This window comes from Centroberyx gerrardi, chromosome 3 (genome assembly GCF_048128805.1).
Source record: "Centroberyx gerrardi isolate f3 chromosome 3, fCenGer3.hap1.cur.20231027, whole genome shotgun sequence".
Classification (NCBI taxonomy): domain Eukaryota; kingdom Metazoa; phylum Chordata; class Actinopteri; order Beryciformes; family Berycidae; genus Centroberyx; species Centroberyx gerrardi.
The window spans coordinates 3,444,302-3,467,776 of record NC_135999.1 but is presented as its reverse complement, the minus strand read 5'-3'; positions in this window follow the sequence as shown (position 1 = coordinate 3,467,776).

The window sequence follows — 23,475 nt, the reverse complement described above, 5'->3', positions numbered from 1 at the left end:
TCATTTGACAAAATTCCTGAAGATCAGGTTGTGTATTTTCCATAGAAAAGATGAAGGCAACTGGGGAGCCAGAGAGCTGAGATCACATACAAATACATTGATAATTGATTGGGTCTATAATTCAATGCTACAAATGTGCCATGGGGCTATAAAGAATCTGTAGCCTATTTGTTGAATCAATCACTCCCATAGATGTTTAATTCTATTATTCGGTGATGTCACTGCCACCAGTAAGTGGACTGGACACTAACAGTGTTGAGCTTGTTACTCATAATAATATTAATATTACTCATGACTCATGATTGAATATTACACATGACTAACCACCCAGAGAAAGTCATCTTTACAGCAATTTTTCAAACTGGGTACAATGTGAGAGAATGATTGCTAATTATGAAGAAAACTAATTGTGATGGAGGTCAGATATAGTTGTTTGGATAGTCCTTTAGAGGGGACGATAAATAAAGCAACAAAATACTTTTTTAAATTGTCAATTGTAATAGTACTGAAATTGAAATAATAATTTGTAATTACATTACTCGTTACTGGGGAAAAGTAATAGTATCACTGTAATTTGCTGCATTCGTGTTAATTACCAGCCAATTAGTCATAAACCTCAAGCTTTTGAGCAGAATACAACTGAGGGAAAGGATGGATAAAATCCTTGCTTCTACTACTAATGCCTGACTAATGCCTGTAATGTTTTTTTTAACGCAACAAAACAGATTTTAATCTCTTAAAACTCTGGATAGTGCAGCAGTTATTTATACCCTGTCCTTTAAGGCGAGCTTTTGGCGTTTCTGTGCGTATCCGGCATTCACTTGTAGTATATCCCTGCTCCCATCTGTGCTTCCCCTCCACTTAAATGTCACATTTGTAAGTGTGCAAATACTTCTGTCTGTGTGTTGCTGGAAGCTTACAAGTGTGTGTGTCTGTTTACCTATCGGTGCCCTCCCCCCCCTCAACTCCATATCAAATGTCACAGCTGCCTGTTTAAATGGCAGTGACTTCACTTAACATGGAGACACTGGCGGGTCCCACTTCCACTTTTATACCGCTGTCACTCTCACAGATGCAAACACACACACACATGCACCGAAGCCTCTGTGGGGCTCATTTTCTCTTTTTTTCCCCCCTTTTCTCTATTCTATTTCTTCCCGCCCGCCCGCACACACACACACGCACACACACACGCACACACACGCACACACACACACACACACACACACACACACAGACAGAACAGAGCAGGGCTTGGTATGTCTGTCTGTGTTAAAGCTTAGGTCCACTTGGTTTAAAGTGAGTCTTTCTCAGCCGTGGCTCAGGTCTCCATCAAAATCAATACAGAGAATTGGTCTACTGAATCCTCAGGGAAAGTTACAATATGGGAGAGTGTGTGTGTACTAGTGTGTGTGTGTGTGTGTGTGTGAGAGAGAGAGAGAGTGTGTGTCAGGGGACAAGGTATTGAGTCCAGGAGGCAGGAGTGGAGAGAGTAAGCTTACTGGATGCCATAATGGATTCCCGTTGACAGTCCTCCTCCCCCTAACTCTCTCTCTTTCTCTCTCTCTCTCTCTCTCTCTCTCTCTCTCTCTCTCTCTCTCTCTCTCCCCATGTCTCTCTCTAACACCCTGCCCTCCTTGAGATGACCTCGCCTCCACAGACTCCAGTCTTAAGGCCTTAAGCTGTCTAATTTCCCCCTCTCCTCCCTCTTGATTCATCCGATTCCTCTTCTCCTCCTGCTCATCTCATCCTCTCCTCCTCCTCCTACCTCTACTCCCTTTACTCCTTCCTCTCTTCCCTTTCAACTCCCCTCCCTTTCTCTTTCTTGGAGCCATACATGTCAATCACAGGCCAGTGTATAACCAAGTATTAGCTGATTGCAGTTTCAGTACTTGGAGAAAGGAGACGGTGATGGCTTTATCCACTGTTGTGAGTGGTATGTCTCACTTTGAGGCTCCCTTTGTTTCTGGATAGGCAATTCAAGCATGTCGCAAGTGCTTCATTTATTAAGGGCTGCTTTAACTATTCCCAGGACGTAGGATGAAGTATGCCATTATGGGCCATACTTAAGAAAATAACTACCCTGTAATTGATCATTCTGTATGGGCCCCTTTGGGTTCCGCAAGTCCTGAGTGGCCCAAGTAGGACTGACACCCATCAGAATATTTTAGATGATCCTCGTAGGGTAATTGTGTCATTGCAGCAAGAGAGAGGATACAAGATAAGAATAGAACAAATGAAGAGTATTGAAGACAGTACAATAGGCAATTACAACAGTAGAACATAGTGAGGAGAAGACAATAGGAAAATAAATGAGGATGACAGGTAAAAGCTCCGTCACCCACTTCTTCCGTTTGAACGTCTCGAGTGACATTATCAAATGAAGGATGCGGGGCGTCCCAGTGGCTCACCGAGTAGAGTGCGTACCATAAGGCTCAGTCTTTCCCGCAGCAATCCGGGTTCAAATCCGGCCCGCGGTCATTTGCTGCATGTCCTTCTCTCTCTCTCTCCCATGCCTTCCTGTCTCTCTCTCACTAACTCTGTCAAATAAAGCATAAAAATGCCAAAAACAAATATTTAAAAAATGAAGGATGCCAGGGGGGCTGGCAGTTACCGAAAATCTCAAACCGAGATGTCTAAATGCAAAGTTTTCATTTTGTTCTAAAAACTTTTCCCATGATCAGTGCAGAAGATCCATTAAAATGACATTACTATCATCATGATGCGCTACTCTAGATCAGTGATTCTCAACCTTTTTCATATCAAGGACCCCTAATTTAGTCCACATTAGAGCCACAGACCACAATTTGATGAGATTTTGGACTCGGACTCAAATCTGAGAATATTTTTATTGTTAGATATAATTTTGTCCAGAGTTCCATGGCTATCTGTATTGAAGGTAGAGAGATAACAGTGAAACTATGATCAAAACAGTCATTCTTCTACAATCTCTAATTGTGTTAACTTCTTGTAAATGAAATAATGCTGAAGTTTAACAATTCATCAATTTGCTGGGGACCCGCTGGAACCCCCTCAAGGACCCCCGGTGGTCCCCGGACCCCACGTTGAGCACCACTGCTCTAGAAGTTCTGAAGCTTTTACTGTGGAAACCCAAACAAAGAATTTAGTCTCACCCTGGGATTCGAGCCAATCACATTGTCGTTCTAGCTGTTACGCAGAGTGCATTGTTTTGAGAAAGTTGCAGAAGGGAAAAGCATCTGGACCATATTCAACAATATGCCAAAGTATAGCTTTGGTATATTTCACTGTGTGCAAATGTAAACAAAAGCTGAACTGAAACCAACTTCAGTGCAACCACAAACTAGAGCCAGACACTTGAATAGTAAGTTATAGTTATCTGTTTTATGGAGTATGTTTATCACTTTGAAAGATTTATTGGTCTTTTTTAATTGAACAACATAGCCCATAAGGATTGCCATTCATTATCTGAGACAATACACCAGAAAACAACCAATATCAACTTCATTATCTCTTCCAAGGAGCTTATTTTTTGCCCCTGTTAGGTTGTTTGTCTGTCATCAGGATTTCTCAAAAACTTATTAGCGAATTTCCATGAAATCTGGTGGACAGATCGGTCTCGGGCCAAGGAATAATGATTCGATTTTGGTGGTGATCTGGGATTTCCACCATCAGACAATTATCGTTGTTTTTTAGCCATAACTCTGAAACTAACAGCATAGAGACCTGCTTCTAAATCCTAAGTGTGTGTTTGCAGGGTCAAGAAATCAATTCAACTTAAAATGTAAGCGATAGGAATGATGTCTTTGGGTGTAACGGCAAGTTTGGAGAATTGTTCATGTTTGGAAGAGGTTTGCGCTCTCTAGTTTCTTCAAAGCATTCCCTCAATGGCTGTAGCGGAGCTTGGGGTTAATGCTCTCATTGTCCTCCACCTGCCATTGTGTGCTTGTGTTGTGTTTCTTAAGCTGAAAATGAAAATCAATCAGTCAAGACTTTCTGGAAGAGAGCTTTAGTAGTAGCTTCCCAGAACTGAGAGTAGATGTCTTGGTGTGGCGCCTGAGGTTTGTGTGGTAAGGTGTAAGTGGAGAGGGGGGCGGGTGGGGGGGTGGAGGGTTGGGTGGATGGGCCATTTGTGGGCAGTGAATCTACAGCTACACTCTGCAGTAAGTGTTGTAAATGTATAGGATAGTTGACTCCCCTCTCTTTCTCATTCTTTTTCTCTTCGTGTTACCTCTCGTGTACAGATATGGACAGATCTCTCTTTCTCTCTCTCTCTCTCTCTCTCTCTGTCTCTCTCAGATCCGCAGGGCACTGTCACCCATTTAAATGCTGGAGTTCCAATTAGCTTTACTGAGCTCAAGTGATGTATTTAAATCACCGGCTGGCTGAAATTGGTGTTAGTGATGAGCATTCTTAACATGCTGGGCCTCTGGTATTCACCTCATGTTCTTGCCTTTAGTACCTTCAGGTGGGGGTGGGTGGGTGTGTGTGTGTTGGAGGGGATACATCTTTACTCGCATTATTATCTTCACCCTACACCAGAGTCCTTTTTTTACCACACACACACACACACACACACACACACACACACACACACACCTTCTTCTCAAGGCAACTGTCTAGACCGTTGCCCTAGCAATCCTGACCCACACTGCTGCGTTGGCCTGGCGACCCAGCTCCAGATGTCTCTCTCTGTTGGACTCCATAGTAACCAGCCATCGTCGCTGGCAACAAACACGGCCAGCGCTAATCGCTGACAACATGAAAGCTGTGGGGTGGCTAGACTGTCAGCAGGGTGGGATGGAAGTTCTAGCAACTGCTAGACCGAGTCTTGAACTGCAGAAGCAAGTCGCGGGCCAACAGGGGACCAGCTTTGTCCTCTTGGGTCAAAAGGAATTTGGGTTCCAGCGTGGGTCGGCGCTGTTGGCGCACTTTTGTTTTTACCGCACTGCCCTTGTTATCAACTGGCAAATTCAGGTCAGTCAGGGTGAGAGTCTTGGGTCATGAGAAATTTCATGATTTAGGAGTACTCTAGTTCTGCTCTGGCCTATTTATGTGTTTTCTACCACAGCGCTATCATCACAGCGCCTTAGCAAAGGCCAAATTCAGGTCATCCACCGATCAGACGCTTCACTCCTTCACTGCTATCAAACTTCATCGCAGGTTGTAGTACTCTTCTTGTATTCACAATGAACCGTACTTCATCACCACAAATGCATCGTGAGACTTGAAAGAACCAGTTCTTGAGAGTTTTGTGGCCTATTGGCAACAGATTTGCCTTTTTCAAGAGGCTATGTGTGTAGTTAAAGTAGTTTACCCTTTCAATCCTCTAGTTGCCAAACTGTTGTGCATGTACCCTCAAATAGTTGAAAACAGTCAATTTTTCAAAACATTTCAACAGATGCAGAGCGATAGCACAACACTAATTTACTGCTGTGTGCACTGGATGCAGTAAAAAGAGGCACCTGTACAATGGCAACATCTGGGCATCCGCAGTTAAGCTGATAGGTGTGCGTACTTTATTATTACCCACATTCCCCAAGGGGATCATGAAAGTTTCATCTTATTATACCCAGAGAAAAGCGATAACAAAAGGGTGTTTACCCACACCATTCAACAATTACTTAATGTAAAGAATATAAATGTGATACTTTATTGATTCCTGCGCCCCCACAGCAAGGTCAGAGTCAGCTGCTGAACAGCGCCCCCTGGTGTTTTGTTCAAGGATGCTTCAGCAGGGCGGATATTTGCCAGTGCAAGTGCTTGAACCTCGGTCCTTTGGTTGAAGTGCTGTCTCTTTAACCAGCACACCTCTCTGCCCACACACCCATTCACACACAGCTATTTTTCACAGAAATGTTTCTCAGTAGGGTCGGAAAAAAACACCTCTAACATAACATTTAGTTTAGGCGATGCCAAAAATAGATGGGGGTGGCAGCGGCTCCTGGCAGGGTGGCCCGGCCCCGACATTCAATTTTAGGGCAATCACTGTCTCGCTCGCAAAGGGCACGGGGCCGCAAACAGAGACGAGCGTTGGCAGCTATTATGTTTGCAGTGACAGAAATAGTAGGTTCAACAACATACAGCTGAGTTAAAGCCTCAGCAATCAACACATACACACACACACAAGCATACGTACACACACGCTATGAGGCAGCCTGAGGCCTCTCTGCGGTTTTGACATGGGCTCTTGTGATGTGTAACAGTATGCCAGCTCGCTTGGTGGGAGGATAGAGATGTATGCTTGTACGCCTCAGTGATGCTGTAATCCTTGACTCATGCTGCGTGTGCGTGTGTGTCACGAGAGCAGCAATAAAGTGGCAGCCTTGTTAAGGTAAACTCAACTCTAACTAGGTTCTCGGTGGCTATGTGTGCTTATGGGAAGGTAACAGACTGAACAATTAAGACAATACACAAGTGTTTCAAGCATCAAGTTGCTGTTTGATGCTTTCCCACTGTTCATGGCACATTCATGCCACCAGACAGTCAACCTCTCTCTCCCTTTCTCCTCATGAAGTTTACGTGACTTCATACCAATCGAGAAGCTCTGCTATTTTGTTCGAACCAATCATCATTCCAAAAGAAGGAAAAGAAGGCGTAGCACTTTATTTTCATAGTCTACTGTTGACTCTCTACAAGGTGTATCTCCACAGACATCAGACAAGTAACATGTATTTAACCAACCACTAGTAGACTATAAGGGGCATCTTAAGTGCTAATCAACTGACTTCATCAACTGAGTGTCTGTTGACTGTTAGCTAGGAAGAAACACATTCCTACATATGGAATTATTTCATGAGTCAATTGCCTTACTGTCCTATGATCCTAACTTTACCTAAATAGTTTCATGTGATTAAACTTAAACCTTACTCTAATCTTAACCCTAATCCTAACCTTAACCCTAACCTTTACCTAGTTCTTTTATGTGCCTAAACATAACCCTAACCTTAACCAGGTTGTTGACTGTCTACCAACCGTCTATCAATAGTAATTTGAACAGTTGTACTTGACAATCAACCTATAGGTAGTTGGCATAAAATGCAGATAGTTTGTTGAACAAATGTTGACAGTCAACTGAAAATACCCAGCTGATAGTCTATTGAAACAGTTCTTGCTGACAGTCAGCTGATACACTGTGGAATATCCGCTGATTCATTGTCAACAGTGGACTTTCAAAATAAAAGGACACCAAAGAGGGGCACCTTAGGGACTGATTTGAAGTGTATGCCTGTCAGTATTTACAGATTTTCATGGTTAATAACACTCCGTTAAGGTATTGTTGTGTTGTGTCTTTCACTTGGAGTGATGAAGAGATGGTGAAGCAAGAGATGAGGGTGGAAAAGAAGGTGGGTTGGTTGTAGTGGGTGAAGGATGAGTGGGAAGGAGAACATACAATGCAGTGAATGTGCTACTGTTAGACTTCTTTCCTTAGTAACACTGTTCATACAGACAAAGCAAGGAAGAGAGCAACAAGAAGGAGGGATGACAGATGAGGAATGAGATGGAAGAAATTATGATGGGTGAATGGTGTAGAAAATGCTTCTGACCCCTCACATAATCGAGCGGAGAGAGGAAGGGATGGAAACAGGGGAAAGGAATGGATGATGGGATTCATGGATGGATGGAGTGGAAAATGTAGAAACATTCAAATGGGGGTGAGGCCATGTGATGCTGCTGCCACCTGAAAGTATGGTGCTCCTGGTTGAAACACTGCTGCTCCACTACTGGCTTGGTGTATGTAGTGATTTATTGTGCTGATATACTGTGTGTATATATATATTTTGACATATATTTTGAGGCTGTTTGAGCAAAGTCGCCTGTATTGTCATAAGAAAGTTCCATAAAAGCTTATTTTCCCATCTGCAAGTCAGACTCTCCAAGAACACAAAACTGTATCCAAAACGTGGATAGTCAGTCAAAGTAGTGGATGGAGGAAAGGATGATGGATGGATGATGGAGATGTAAATATGACTTGGAGGAACAGCAGAACACAGCTGACCTAAAGTAGCTGTGTGCTCTCTGGCTCTTCTGCTAGTCAGCTACTGGATCTTGTGACCCGAATGACAATAATCCCAGAAATAAAGAGCAGCGAGGAGGGACCGAGGGAAGAAGGGATGAGGATAATAGTGGAGTAGGCTAAGGGAGAAGTGGGGATGACTAATGCTGGCTAACTAACAATAGGCCGAGTGCGAGAGGAAGGACAGGGAGGGTGGGGAAGACGTATCGGAGGAAATGTAATACCAGTCATGGAAGCGTTATCTAATGACTGCAGTCTGTGTTGCTGCATGTTATGAGTCATATTATACAAGGACTTGAATCCAGTGCAGTGAATATTATCTCACTAACTGACTAACTCTTCCAGCTATTGAGAATATTGTAAAGCTAATTCAGTGTGTTAAACCCACAGAACTTGAATGGATAAAACAGTCCTTCCACTGTTTGCCATGGTAATTTGGCTAGTACAGCATAAAATGGCGACTATGGAATTTTAAGGGTTAGCTGCTATGGTGACAATGGAAGTTTGGGCACTAAGGGTGTCAAGTGTGTCACACTTGCTTGAGAACTGTGCAGATGAGTCTGCTGCATGAGCGCTTAGCAAACTCTCAAAACTCCACTGAAAGCTGACGTTAGCGAAGAGGCTAACATAGCTTTATCAAAGATTGCACTTCTCTCGCTAGCTCTTCTAGTCAACACTAGCATGTTAGCAATCCATGGCAGCAAGGTGAAGAAGAAACTCCTTTGGTCCTTGCTGCAAAATCTCTCACCTCAGTTACTTGCCGTAAGTCGGTTTATACGGAAGCTAGCCCAACAGTACACAAAAAAATGGCCGCTGCTCTGTGGTTAAACCACATACTGTAAGTGTGGGTTCAAGTTTTCAGAGGAGGGATGGTCTTGTGTCTTATTTTACAAAGTTGGAGTGTTGTGTACGTTCATAGTTCAAGAAAGTAGAGGTTGTGCACTTTGAAGAATTGAACTTCACCTGTATACATTTTAGCTTAGGCACTTCCATTGGGTGTAATGCAAAGCAAATGCAAAATGGGCAATGAAGCAGCTTTCATTGATTTCAAAGGGAACATTCCCTCCATGGCTGATGGTAATTCCTGACGCCTGTAGATGGCTGTAGTGGAGCTTGGGGGTTAGAGAATAGAGACAGATAGAGAGAGAGACATGCACACAAGAGAGAGAGAGAGGTTCCTCCATAACCTTATAGTCCTCCCTCTCGGGCGATCATCCATTTTTCTTCTTCCTTTTGTCAATAAATTCTATTAAAATCCAGCTTTGAGTGTGTGATCTGCTGATTCTGCATCTGAAGAGGCTCTCATTTGGCACCAAAAGGCCCCACTGATGTGCACTGACAATTAATTGTAAAACGTGAGATCGGTGGCTCTCAAATACTCATTTCATTTACCTCATTAAAATTTCATTTAATGAGCTTATAACCAGGGGTTCCCCTCCACGCCAATGCAATTCGGGCTGAGTCCATAAGCACGGCCCTCTTGTATGACCACACTCGGCTTAGCGTGACATTTTCAAGTACTTCATTTGGTTTGCTGTGGGATTTTTGTTGTTTGGGTGAAATATTTTTAAAGGAACCAAATGGTTGAGAACTTTCTGTGCTTGTTGGTTTGGGAAATTACATTCTTGATATGTGATATGTCCATTACATTTACATGTTAAGCAAATAGTTGATGCTGTTTCCAAGACTGACTTACAATGAGTGCAACAGTAGAATAAGCTTCAATCCCTAGATCGCCAGCATTACCTGCAACCAATAGTGAGTACATTGACATGTTAGGCATTTAGCTGATGCTCTTATCCAGAGTGACTTCCGATGAGTGCAACAGTAGAGTAAATTTCAATTCATATATCACCAAAAATTATAAACAACCAACAGTAAGGAGCAAAACCACAATGTTTAGACAATAGATGTACGTAACAAATATTCCTAGTTATGTATGAGGAAGTATGAGCAAGTGTGAGGCATAAAATCAAGAGCCAGGTGGCAAAAAAATCTATTCCTCTTCATATAGAAACGATAAAAGAAAAATCTTGTGTTCCTCAGAAACTGTCAAGTTCGGTTGCCATATCATTCTAGCATAGCGCGATGGCTTCCTGACCTCATCCATGCATGCCTTTCAGCTACCCTATGATGGAAAAACAGCTGATTTCCATAGTCTCTCTACAGCTCAGTGGACAAGAGGGAAGGAATTTTTATTGGGAATTTTCCCATCTTCCCATGCAGATGTCAGAGGAAAGGGTTTTGACAGGTGTGTGTGTGTGTGTGTGTGTGTGTGTGTGAGAGAGAGAGGGGGAGAGCGAGCTCCATCTGTGTGTGGACACACATCATTCACCATGCCACCAACTGAAGCGGAATATGGAGGAAATTTTAATCAAGGCTCACAGCGAGCCTGGTGGGCTGGCAAAGGTGCGAGGGGTGTGTGTATGTGTGTGTGTGTGTGTGTGTGTGTGTGTGTGTGTGTGTGTGTGGGCGAGGGAGGAGGGGGGAGGATGGGGGGGGTGCAGGTATATTAGAAAGTGTGTCTGGAGTATTGCTATGAAAGAGTAAGTCTATTCCCACCAGTGATAAAGAAGCAAATAGTCCCGTCTGTTCCCAGAGCAACTTATTGTGAGAGAAAAGAATAGACTCTTGTTTGCTGGTTCACTACTAATGCAAGATTTAGATGCATGCTGGGGGACTTCTACCATGACTGCCACTGTAGATCAAAACTAGATTTCTGCTTTACAAGCTCTCCCATATCCTTCCTGCTTCCCTCATGCTAATAAGCTCTTATCAGGAAGTAAAAAAAAAAAAAATCCTCCTTTCTCCCTCATGAGCTCTTGTTTCTCCCATTTCTTTCCCTAGCACCCCTCTTATATTGTTGCAATTTTTGTGATCTGGGAATTTAAGATTATATTGTTTCACTAGTTTGTTTCCAACTGTCAAGCAAACTTTTACACAAATTTTTGAAATGGCGCAAAACATAAAAATGCTTTTGCATCAGCTGGGTTGAAGCAAATAAATTGAACTGAAAGGAATGTGGAAGGTCAAGGAATGTCCAAAGACACTTTTGAACTGTTGTCTGAAGAGATTGAACCATTCTACAACTGCATTTCCATTGCATAATTTCTTTATTGACAAAAAAACTGATCTTCAAGTGAGTGTAAAAAAGACTTTTTTGCAGTGTTGAGTGAATTTGAGCACATTTTGCTGTTTCCATTCAGTTTCCATTTCAATTTGATACATCTCGAATTGAGAAGAAATATCTGGATGGAAATCCAGCGACTGAGTAATTTACTACGGATAACAGTGTCAGCTGAATGCCTAAATGCTAAATCGATGGTGGACTCCTACAATGGCTACAGTTTCAAGTCCATTGCTCGTATCCTTGAGTCTTTAACATCTCCTTACTATTGGTTGCTTGTGATGTCGGAGGAATTCAAGCTTATTCTATTGTTGCATTCATTCTAATTTATTCTGGACAAAAGCGTTGTCTGAAATGCCTAAAAAGTAAAAGTAAGGTTGGGGTATTTTCATTTTCTTTTTTGCTCAATTCAATCTTCGAGTGTGGAGGCACGGAATGAAACGCACGCATGTACAAAAGTGACCCACAGTGTCTACCCATGATGCCACAAAGCCCCGAGCCCGCCTTTCTATTCCAGGAAGCATCCAATAGCGGTGAATTTCCATTCACCTCGGGTAAAACTCTCACCTTGACCTCTGCGCTCAGACACATCTTTTATCTTAGTCTCAACTGATGTGGCCCAACTTATTCAACAGTAGAGATTTTAGCCAGAGGGTAAAGCCATCATCATTAAAGAATGACTCAAGGTCGGCACTACCGGGTAGATTTCTTTTCCTCATCAGATTCATCTTGGCTTTTAATCTCTCTTCCCGGAACTACAATTTTACTCAAGGGCCTGTCCTCCTAATGTCTAGCACTCCTCCGGTCGCTCTCTTGATCTCGTTTCCACAACACCCATGTGTCCTAACATAGGGGTTAGGGACCTAAAATGAGTCACAGGTCTGTTTTTCGTAGGTCTTTGCGTGACCAGATTTTACTTTACTGGCAGCCAGATTTCTGCAGCGTACTAGTTATGTCGGAAGAAGTGGAAGAACAGGCTTTTATTGCTTCAGTTTGAGAACGTTCTTTACATGTTTTACTCACTGGAACAGCCACATCCAAAATCATTTGTATCTATGAATTTAAAATCAACTATCCTTCAATCAGGAGAGACTAGGAATGCTCAAATGAAAAACTGATGGACGTATGAATTAGGATGTCCCCCTGGGGAGTTCCTCTGGAGCCTGGACATTGGTGGTGATGGGGTGGAGGAGGGACGAAGGTAAGCACAGCGACTGGAATGACAGCAGCATACAGCATAGTTCTGTGAGTAGCACAATAGCATAGTAGGTGACGTGTTTATACTCCCGTCAGACGATTGGCCCTTTGAAAAAGAGAGGGAAGTGACGGCTAACTCTGATTGGTTCTCTGGAAAAAGAGGGAAAGTGTTCACCAACTCTGATTGGGTAAAGAGAAAGCATGAATGAATGAATGAATGATTTAGGTAATCTTCCTGATTGAAATTGCGTAATACTTCACTACAAACTGCAGCAGATACTTCTTGCTTTTCGTAAGTACAGTTGATTGATGTTTACTGCTTGTGTTGAGACACTTCCGCAATTCGTGATGCCAGGTGGCAGATAACGAAGCCCGCCAAAAATTCCCACATATACTACATGTAATTAGGAAGGATGTTGATGTGAATGGGTTTTCCCAGTCGGCACTTCTTATTTACAGAAAATCCAATATGACATGAACGCAGCATCAGAGTACTTGAACGGTCTATACTTACCAAATCGTAATCGTAAATTGGATGTAGTGCGGCTCCATTGCAGTGTGAGTGTTATTGTGTTGAAAATAAGTTGTAATCACTTCTTGGTTCAACTGTTTTGTTCACTTTGGCCCCTGTGTGTGTGTATTGGACAGCAGCGCTTCCGGTACATAAAGCTCTATAGGGAAGTAAGTGACGAAATTTTGAACGCAATCAATCGTCATGATGGCACAAACAAGGAAAATGAGTCCCACGTTGAAATGATCCTTTTAAGGATGCCAGCAAGACAGATTTTTTTTCAATTCTCATACTCCGGGTCTTCCAAGAGCTCAATCGATGCGTTCCCCAAACATATGCACACACATACACAAAAGACAATTAATTTTCCATCTACGTTGCCAAGAGGAATAATTTGCAAGCTGTGCTATTATTTTCACCCGTTCGGTTTTGTGCAATTAACATTTTCCCGCTTCGTCCCAACTGGCCGCGTGGCGGATAAGTGGCTATTCCCTTGGTCCTCCCGTTGGAGGGAAAATCTCCTATTGCCCAAAAAAGAAACTAAGCCTTTAAAATAATTACATAAAGTCTCATTTTCCAGTGGCAGAATGTGCTGTTAATGAAATTCACCGGTCTCAGGGCCGTAGAATTAAATCAACACACAGTGGACCATGGACACTTTCCGTCCGGGTCCCCAAAAGTGTACAAAACACTTGGAGTTAGGCGGTTTTTCCACTCGTCCTTATCCCCCTTTCCTGATTAACTGACGCTCGGTCGACGCTAACCTCCAACCCCCTGTCGTCTGTATTAATTATGCTCCTGTGCGGATCAGGGAGGATTTATTAGATAGAGGAAGGCTTAGGGTTGCTGGCATTTTGCTTATTAATGATGATCATGATAATCCCCTTTTCTACTAGACTGGGATTCAGCGTCAGGGGAGACGAGGGCCCGTTTTCACACTTGTTCGAGGTAAAATGGCGCCGTCGTTTGTCGCTTGTTTCTCTTCGTCCGTTGTTTGGCGCCTTTTTTCATTGTTCCCCTTTGTTTGTTCCTCTCTTTCCTCCTTTCCTTCCTCGCTTCCTTGCCTTACCTTCCTGCCCTGGTCTTCCTTCCCTTTCTCGCTGCCATTTCAACTTCTAGCTCTGCTCCTTAAATTCGTCCCTCCTTTCTTTCCTTCCTTCCCTCCTTTCTTCCTTCCTTTCCCCCCTTCTTCCTTCCTTTCCCCCCCTCCTCTATTTTTTTGTCCAAGATACAGATAAAGTAGAGGCTTTGTATCTCCTTCCTTCCATTCTTCCTAGCTTCGCACCCTCGATTCTTACCTCCTTCCTTCTTTCTTTCCTTCCCTCCTTTCTGACTTCCCTCCGTCCTTACTTCCATGTCCCCCGTCTGTTCTCTCCAAGATACAGATACAGCAGAGGCTTCTTATCTCCTTCCCTCTGTTCTTCTGTCTTTCCTTCATTCCTTCTTTCCCTCCTCCACCTCTATTTTCTCCTCCAACATGCTAGATAAGCAGGAGAAGCTTCTTATCTCCTTCCTTCCTTTGTTTCTTTCTTCTTTCTTCCATCCTTTTTTTTACTTCCTTCCAGTTCTTCCTTCTGGGCTTTCCTCCTTTCCTTTTTATTTATTTCCTTTATTCATCCTTCTGTCATTCTTCTATCCTTCCTCCTTCCCTTCTGTTTTCCACCCTTGTACTTTGTGCCTTTTCCACCTTTGTGCCTTTTTTTTTTTTTACATCGGCTCTTCACTCCTTCACCACTTCTCATCTCGAGCCTTGCTTCCTTTTCCTTCCTTCCTTCCCTCTTTCACTTCCTTCTTTTCTTCCTTCCTCCCCTACTTCCTTCTACAATTCTTTCCTCCACCTCGATTTTCTCCAAAACAGGAGAAGCCTTCTTATTGCCTCCCTTCCTTCGGTCCTCTTTCTGTCTTTTTTCTTTTCTTCCTTTCTTCTTTCCTTCCATCCTCCACTCCTATATTCTCCCTAATTTCTTTTATAGGTGAAGTTTCTTAGTTTCTCTTTTTTCCCCTTCTTTCCATAATTCCCCCAGCCCAAAGTCACAACCTTTATACCTTTACTTTCTCCCTTCCTCAATCCCTCCATTCCTCCATCCATCTATCCATCCATCCCTCCATCTCTCCATCTTCTGGCCATACTCTGTTCTCCCTGCTCTGCCTTGTGCCTCACATGTTTTTTTCAGTCTAGGAGAGACTGGTATATTATTTATGTTCTGTATGTTGACTGAGTGGTGTGTGTGTGTGTGTGTGTGTGTGTGTGTGTGTGTGTGTGTGTGTGTGTGTGGGAGAGAGAGAGAGTTAGACTGAGGTAAAACAGATTTTCGGGGCAATACTGTTCCCAATTGAGCTCTCTCTCTCTCTCTCTCTTTTTTTTTTTTCGGCCAGCATATCTCTCTCTATTGGACTCTCATTCTTACCTTCTCTCTCTCCTTTCACCAGTCCTTCGATTTCATCTTTTACAATGTCAGTCTCTCCCTCTCTCTCCTCCCTGTCCTCCCTCTCTACCTCTGTCCTCACGCGTTCTCTCCATCGCGCTTGTTCTTGCCCGTCCCCATCGCCTCTTTCCTTCATCGATTTCTTCATTCTCTCAATGTCAGCCCTTCTGTCTCCCTCGCTTCCCTGTCAACCCCCCCTCCTTCTCTCTCTCTACCTCCGTCTCTCTTTCTACCTCTTCCATTCATTTTCTCCCCTCTCGCTACCCCCCTTCTACTTTCCCTCATCCCCTCCTTGCTTCCCTTTCTCCCTTCGTTCCTCCCTCCATCCTCTCTCTCCCCCCTCCCTCTTGATCTCTCCCAACCCTTTCAATCCTCTTTCCTCCTCCCTCCTCCATTTCTCTCTCTCTCTCTCTCTCTCCCTCTCTCTCCTTCCTTCTCCTCCTCCTTACCAGAAGTCCTTGCCGGTGGGCCAAGCTTGCCTATTTACATTGGAATAAATCTACTTCATCACGCAGCCACTTCTCAGTTGGTATTTTTTTTTTTTTTTTACCACTGCAATCCTTTTAGGCACCAGCCTGGAGAATAAATAAGAGACGGCAATAAACTCTGCCCTCCCTCCATCCTTTCGTCATCCTCTCATTCTGTTTTTCCTCTCTCTCTCTCTCTCTCTCTCTCTCTCTCTCTCTCTCTCTCTCTCTCTCACAATGTCAAATGATGGATGGCTGGTAGGAGTGGGTGCCAGCTGTGATGTAATGATACTAGTGCCGTGTCCTTATTTTAACTCTGGCCTCCATCACTGTGGCAGCATTTTTGTCAACAGGGGGCCTCAAGCAGTGAAATAAAATAAAATGAAATGAAATAATACTTGCATGAAAAATAATAATTATTAAATGAAAGAGGCACTCTCACTTTATGCTCTGTTTTCATATGGCAAAACAGAATATGTATAAAAAACAACATGAATTAACACATTGGAAAGCCCCATTTAGGCCCCTATATGTGCATTAAGGTTCAATATAATATTTTTGATAGCCGATATTTTGTGCCGATATTCAGCATCTTTAAATTTGACTGTTTCCATGCCAAAAATTCAAAAAAATTACATGGATTCAGTGTTTCCCCCCAAGAGTTTTCTTCTTGTCAGGGCGGAAAAGCCTCTGAAACAGCATTTAGACCATCATGGGACACTAAAACTCTCCACTGAAAGCGAGACTAATGGAATTCTTGTAGGTGGGTTAGCAGCTCCATCGAGACTGACACCCCCAAAAAGGAGGAATCTCCATCACATCAGAGGAGGGAGGGGCAACAGTGACTGGACGATATCGGATTAGCATAAGCAAACCCATATATTGGTTAAGTCCAAGCGTACATGCCTGCTGGTTTCACACCTTTACCATAAAGGCTTGTCTAACTGGGGTCAATTCATTTTCAGTTAAAACGATTGTAACGTAGTTGCTCTTTAAAATTAGAATGTTGTTATTTTTCTTTCATATTGTTTAATTGCTGCTGGTGCAAAAACAAAAACAAAAGTAGAAAAAAGTGAGAATCCTGCAGCTTCTTGTGCAGATGCTGCTAATTGAGAAAACGCAATCAAAGTCTGCCTGATCTAAATGAGATTGGGTTACTGTTTTAAGAACAGCAGTAGTCCTGCATTGCATTTTAAAACAATGATCGAAAACACATTTGGCAGCACAAGTCATACTTGTAACACAAAAGTACTCTAATGAGTTTCTTTTTGTTACTGTTCAAGGTCAGTAACAAATGTAAAAGTAATTACCTTTAAAAGTAACTTTCCACAACAACATTCACTCTTAGTCCTTTTAGTTGAATGTGATAACCTTTCTCTAAATATGACATGCCTCTCTCTCTCTCTCTCTCTATCTCTCTCTCTCGCTCTCTCTCTCGCTCTCTCTCCAATTAACTTCCTGAATTGATCAAAGATGGCAGTGAATTGAACCCAGCCTTGTGGTTTCCTAAATGGATATAATGCAAAACAAAATCTGTCAATGTGAATATATACTCTAACGACTGGTGCACAGTGTTTCTACTACTGCTAAATTGGCAGAGATCTTTCATCCCTCCTCAAAGGAATTATATTAGCGTTGGTTTCAACGAGTTTTAGTTGCACGCCAGCTACATTCTGTTTCAGAGGCTTTTCCACCCCACCAAGAAGCATTTCTGGGGGAAGAAATGCCAGGCCATAATTCTTTCCTTGCTCATATATGCAGCTAGAAGGGTTTGAATTGCAAGCTAGATATTATACAGTATCACAGAATGCATTAGTCTGGAATTACAAATGCAATTCAAATTTCTGGACATTTTTCACTCCATGCTTCTGAAAGATCTGCATTTCTGACAGGAGATATAGAGATACCTACTGGTTTATTTCATTGATAGTACCGAGTAGCAAAGATGGAGACATCTCAGTCTGGTTTAATACACTACAGACATACATATATACAAAAACAGAGAAGCAGATATACTGAAGGGGAGGTTCGCCAAGGTTGTAAGACTTCACTTCTTACTCATTTACTCCAAGGTAAAGCAATCAAAAGCTGTAATGTTTTAATACAAACTATATGCTTACTACCGTAAATCACATGAAGTATGTGATGAGCCCAAATGAGTCGCGTACAATTTAACAAAAAGTAGTCCGATATTACAATTGTGAGGCTTAGGCTATGCGCTACAAATGTAACAGAGGTGCGGCACAGTTTTAACAATGAAAAATAACTACATAAATTGTCCATATCTGTAATATTTTTCAAGACAAAACACTTTTATTTCAAGAAAGCATATTCTGTATGGAGGATTCATACCAGCAAGAGAATCTGGAGGTCTGAAATTTTTTACTTTATTGCCAAAAATGCAGGACATGTGGGATTGGATAGAAAAATGATTACGACATATAAATACATATGCTTATTCTATCTTTGCAGATAACGGTAGACTACTGTATGTATTAGGAATGTTTTTTGCACTTCTCACCCTATAGCCTACTCTGTACCCCATTGGATTCACTACAGCCCGCAGGCTGTAGTGAATCCAATGGGGTAGGTTCGCCAGGGGTAGGTTCGCTTTCTCGTTGCTTAGCAACTACTGCGAGCATGCCGGACAAGTCAAACCTATACTAACTTAGAAGAGATAAATGATTGAAAAGGTATGTGTTTTGGTTCTATGAGCACAAACACAAATTCATGAACCCGAAAACTCAAATGCACTATCAGGGGAAAATGTACTTTCACTTTCACTTTCACACACACGTACACACTATCCCTTTGCCTAATTACAAGGGTACCAAAAGTGTCAAGCGCTTCTGCGCTACATGACTAATTGTTGAAGAGTTGAAGAGCTGAGCACAATGTAGTGTGTGTGTGCTGTTGAGTTAAGCTGTGACCCATGTTTGGAGCAATTACAGCAGATTCATGAAACACCGGCGAGCATTATCACACACACTCACATGCACAAACACACACTCAAGGAGAGAGAGAGGAAAAGATGGAGAGAGACTGAAAAACATACATCAACACGTCCCATGATGTTTGACAGTAGAACCTCACCCGGCAAGTCGTAGTATTTCTGTTTTCACTCAATTCAGTACAGTATGGTGTGGGGAATACACAGCGATACACACATTCTCATGTCAGATTTCATTGTTCTTATAAAATATATCTTTTTTTGTGCATACACACCATTCGTGCAGTTACGCTTTGTTGACATCTTTCCCCCGTGCGCGCTCGCTCTGACGGGAATCACAGAATTCAAACAAACATGGAGGAGAGCCTGGTGCTCACCGTGTGGAGTTTGTGAAGTTTAGCTTTCATGTTGAATGTATGAAGTGAACGTTCCCTCTGCGGAAAGTTGACTATTTATGTCAGAATCAGCAGGAAGACATCCATCATTCCAAAGGGAAAATGTTTTATTCCTGTATACTCGCTTCGTTATTGATTCATGAAAATAGTAAAAAAAAACAATAATAACATTGTTACTATCAACCAATATGGCAACAACAAACATTTTGTTATGAAAACAAATATTAAAAATGATTTCTGTTGACTTAAATATTGGAGAGAGTTTTTGTTTACAGTGCTATCTTTGTTGCTATTGGCTGATCTATGACAAAACGGGTAACCTACATCACAGGTAACCAAGATCAGCCAATAGCAGATTGCAATTGCAATAGCATGCTTTTGACCAGTAGATGTCAGTTCAACCTGACAAAGTAGTTTCTGTGTTTTATTTCTCTTTCAAGAGTTACTTAAAGGATAAGGCTGATGTTTTTTAATGCATTGCTTACCGTCAACAAATCCTATGAAAATAACAAAATCAGCAATGATTTTGTTTTGCCAACAAGTCGTCCATGTAGCCGGTGCCCAATGCAGCCTCATGTCCCAGCAGCCATAGAACTCCATTATATTAAAAAAACGATTAAAAACACATCAGAGAGCCATGCCGTTGCTCTGGGCAACATATTTCATCATCACGATGCACCGGGCTAGCCGACTTTTTCCTCAAACAACTTAATAAGCCGGCTGTAAACACGCGATTTCAGGAAAGTAGTTCCATAGCACCGAAAATAGTCCCCGGCATAATGGTAAATGGACTGCATTTATATAGTGCTTTTCTAGTCTACCGACCACTCAAAGCGCTTTACAACAATGCCTACATTCACCCATTCACACACCGATGGCGGCAAGCTACCACGCAGGTTGCTGGCGCAACCATCGGGAGCAATTTGGGGTTCAGTATCTTGCCCAAGGACACTTCGACATGCGGACAGGAGGAGCCGGGGATCGAACCACCGACCTTCTGATTAGTGGACGACCCGCTCTACCTCCTGAGCCACAGCCGATGAAGAATTTGATTTGGTAAAAACTAGAACAGCCTGACTTTTCGTGGTAACAGTTAGCGATTTTTAAAATGTAAACTATGTCTTTGTGAGCTGTATTTAAAGGTTTTTAGCTTACAATTGGAGCCAATGATTTCTCGGTTGATGACTAAATATGGTACGTGGGAAGTCAGAAAGTAACGGGAGTAGAGCAAACGCATTGTTGATTTTGTTATTTTCATAGGATTTGTTGACGGTAAGCAATGCATTAAAAAACACCAGTCTTATCCTTTAACACCAAAGCCAAATCTAAAGCCTGATATCTAATGGTAAAAAGCATGCTACTGAACTGGCCATCTGCTATTGGCTGATCTTTGATGCCAGGTGATGGCACCTTCTATAGAGTACAACAGGTGGTGACATCATCTGGCACCAAAGATCAGCCAATAGCAGATGGCCAGTTCAGTAGCCTACCTTGCTTTTCACCATTAGATGTCAGGCTTCACACAGATTTGGCTTTGGGGTTTTGTCAAAATCCAAAGTATTGTCATCCGTTGGCCAGCGGAGCTGACGTCCACTAGGGGCGCTAATCTGTTCCTGTCCATCAACACATCCTCCATTGAAATGAATGACTTCCAGCCTCCGTCAAATCAGCGTCTCGCTCGACGCCTGGCTTTCACTGTAGATCCACTCCAAGGTGAGCAAGTGCGCTGTTGACATTCAGCACCCACCCGGCATCAAAGGTCACGACAAACACCCGATGATTCGAACAAGTGGGAAGCAAATGAGCCGACCGCACCATCCGCTGTTCTCATCTCACATTTTACATGGTTAGGCGTGTAGCCGGGACTTGTTAATTCGGAGCGACTCGCAAAGTGCTCGCCGAGCGAACGGCGCAGTGTGTCTCGGCCGTCTACTGGGGCTGGAGAAGACGGTGGAGGGAAAAAGACCTTTGGTATTCAAATGACTGATGAGAGAGAATTCACAAATAGGAGACGAGCAGAGGAGCCCCTGCGCTTGAGGCAGAGGAGACGAGGGTGACCTTTTCAAACCGCTGTAACTCCACTGCCATTGAGCGCTCATTTGTCATACTTTGCTGACTCTACTTCCAAATGACACGGATCAGCATCAGGTTGAGAGAGAGGGGAGGGGGGGGGGGGGGGGGATGCTGCTGACTTTCACATTTGAAATGTTTTACTCCTCTGCTCTCGGGCAATTTGTATTCTGCGTGACGTCATTTTTTCATTTATCGTCAATCCTCATTAATATATTACGGCGCTTTTAGTATTACCTGCGCCGCACACTTTCCAAAGGGAAGATAAAGCCAAGACTCTGCACCTCTTCATTCTCTCCCTCCCTCCCTGTCATCCTCCTTCGCTCTATCCATCACTCTCTCTCTCTCTGCCTCTCTCTCTGTCAGCAGGGAAAACAAATTGAATATGCTGAATGGGTTTGCTTGACCCTGTAAATGGAGACCTGTCAGGCCAATCCAATTTGTACACACACGCACACACACGGAATAGAGGATGTACTCGCAGCATCTGTGAGAGTTTGTGTGTGTGTGTGACCTTGAGAGTGCCTGGATTTTTGTTGAGTGATGTGTGTGTGTGTGTGTGATACCATGGCAATTAACCTCGCCATATGTTAATGTGCCGAGTCACATTAAAGGGGATTATGGGAGCTCAAATGCAGCACCCCGTCACCCCCCCGCCCCATTCCCAACCCAAGCCATTCATCATGGATTTGTGTGTGTGTGTGTGTGTGTGGTCTTGAAATTACCCAGGATTCTACAATGAGATTGCATGGTGATGGACGTGTCTAGATTTCACACGTTCACCCAACAAGGTGGGCGGGTTACGTTCACCTAACAAGCCGGCTGCGCTGCGTTCAACAGACAATGTGGGCGAGTTGCATTCAATAAACATTCAACAGACAAGGCGATGGGTTACGTTCAACATAACAAAGCAGTTGCTTTCAATAAACAAGGTGGCTGTGTTGCGTTCATCAGGTACGTTAACATAGACTTTAAAAAAGATGGACGTAGTGAGTGTGATGTCACCCATTGAAGCCTGGAGATTGGGTTTACGATCGCCGCCATGTTGACAATTTTTGGAGCCAGAAAAGGGCCACAACGAGGCCACGGGTTGTCCTCAGAGCCACAGAGTCGCCTACTATTAGTCCATAATCGATGACCTGTCAATCACTAGGAAAACAACCCTGTTTTATATCCGGTATATATATATATCCGGTGTATAAATTAATGACACAATTATTTTGAAAATTGCCATAAAGACACACATGAGAAGAGGCCATAACTTCTTGTCGAAAAAATGTATTGATTTTATATTTTGAGTGAGAAGTTGGGTTGTGGTCCCATTGACTTGCATGGAGTTGGGCGGTTTGGAGTCTTTTTGGAGCCGGCATCTAGCGGACGTTAGAGGAGCTGCTGCCACTTCCTTATTGTCTTCAGAATTCACCTGTGGTTTTGGCCGCTTGGTTACATACTGCAACTGGTGAGAAAACACACAATTTCCCAGGAATACCCTATGCTGCTTCTATTCAGTCTGCTAATAACATGCCTTACAACTTTTAATGGAGACCCACCTTGGTCCCGGACGGTCCCGATCCATGCTTTGGGGAAGGCAGGGTTGTACTCATAATGCATTTACTATCATGGCATATAGTGCAGGCCTGTAATTCTTCAATCTCAAGAATACATTGTGGTTTGCGTTTCTATTTTGCATTAGAGTGGTTCTTATTTCCCAACGGTTCATCCGAAGGTAGTTCACAGTTACGATGGTGTGATTGTGCAATTAAGGAACTCCTTTTAATATTCTTGTGACCTAGCTTTAGGTCCCAATGTAGACTGTTGGGGAGAGGGGGAGGGGGGTTGGGGGTTATTAAAAACACACTGCTCGGCTATATCTGTGTGAGTGATGGTGCACTGTCTGGCTGACTGCCTGTTCTAAGCTGGTGGTGATTAATTACTCCAAACACAACATGGATGGCAAGGCAATTCCCCTGTGTGTGAATTAGACAGGCTGAAACACACACACACACACACACACAAACACACATACATACAAACATACAAACATGCTGGCTCTCGCACATATTTGCACACACGTGGACACACACACACACACACTGACATCAATCCATTGCTGTGGGTGTTTGTCCTTGTATGTCTGTGCGTGTCTGTGTACATGTTTTTTGCGTGTGCGCGTGTGTGTGTGTGTGTGTCTGAGTGTCTGGGGAGGGGTGACATTTCCTGTATCACGTACCACAGCTTGTTTGATCTCTTCTCTTTCATCTTCTTAGCAAAGAAACCTGACATTACAGGGTCTCTCTCTCTACCCTCCTCTCGCTCTATTTTTCCGCTGAGTGTAG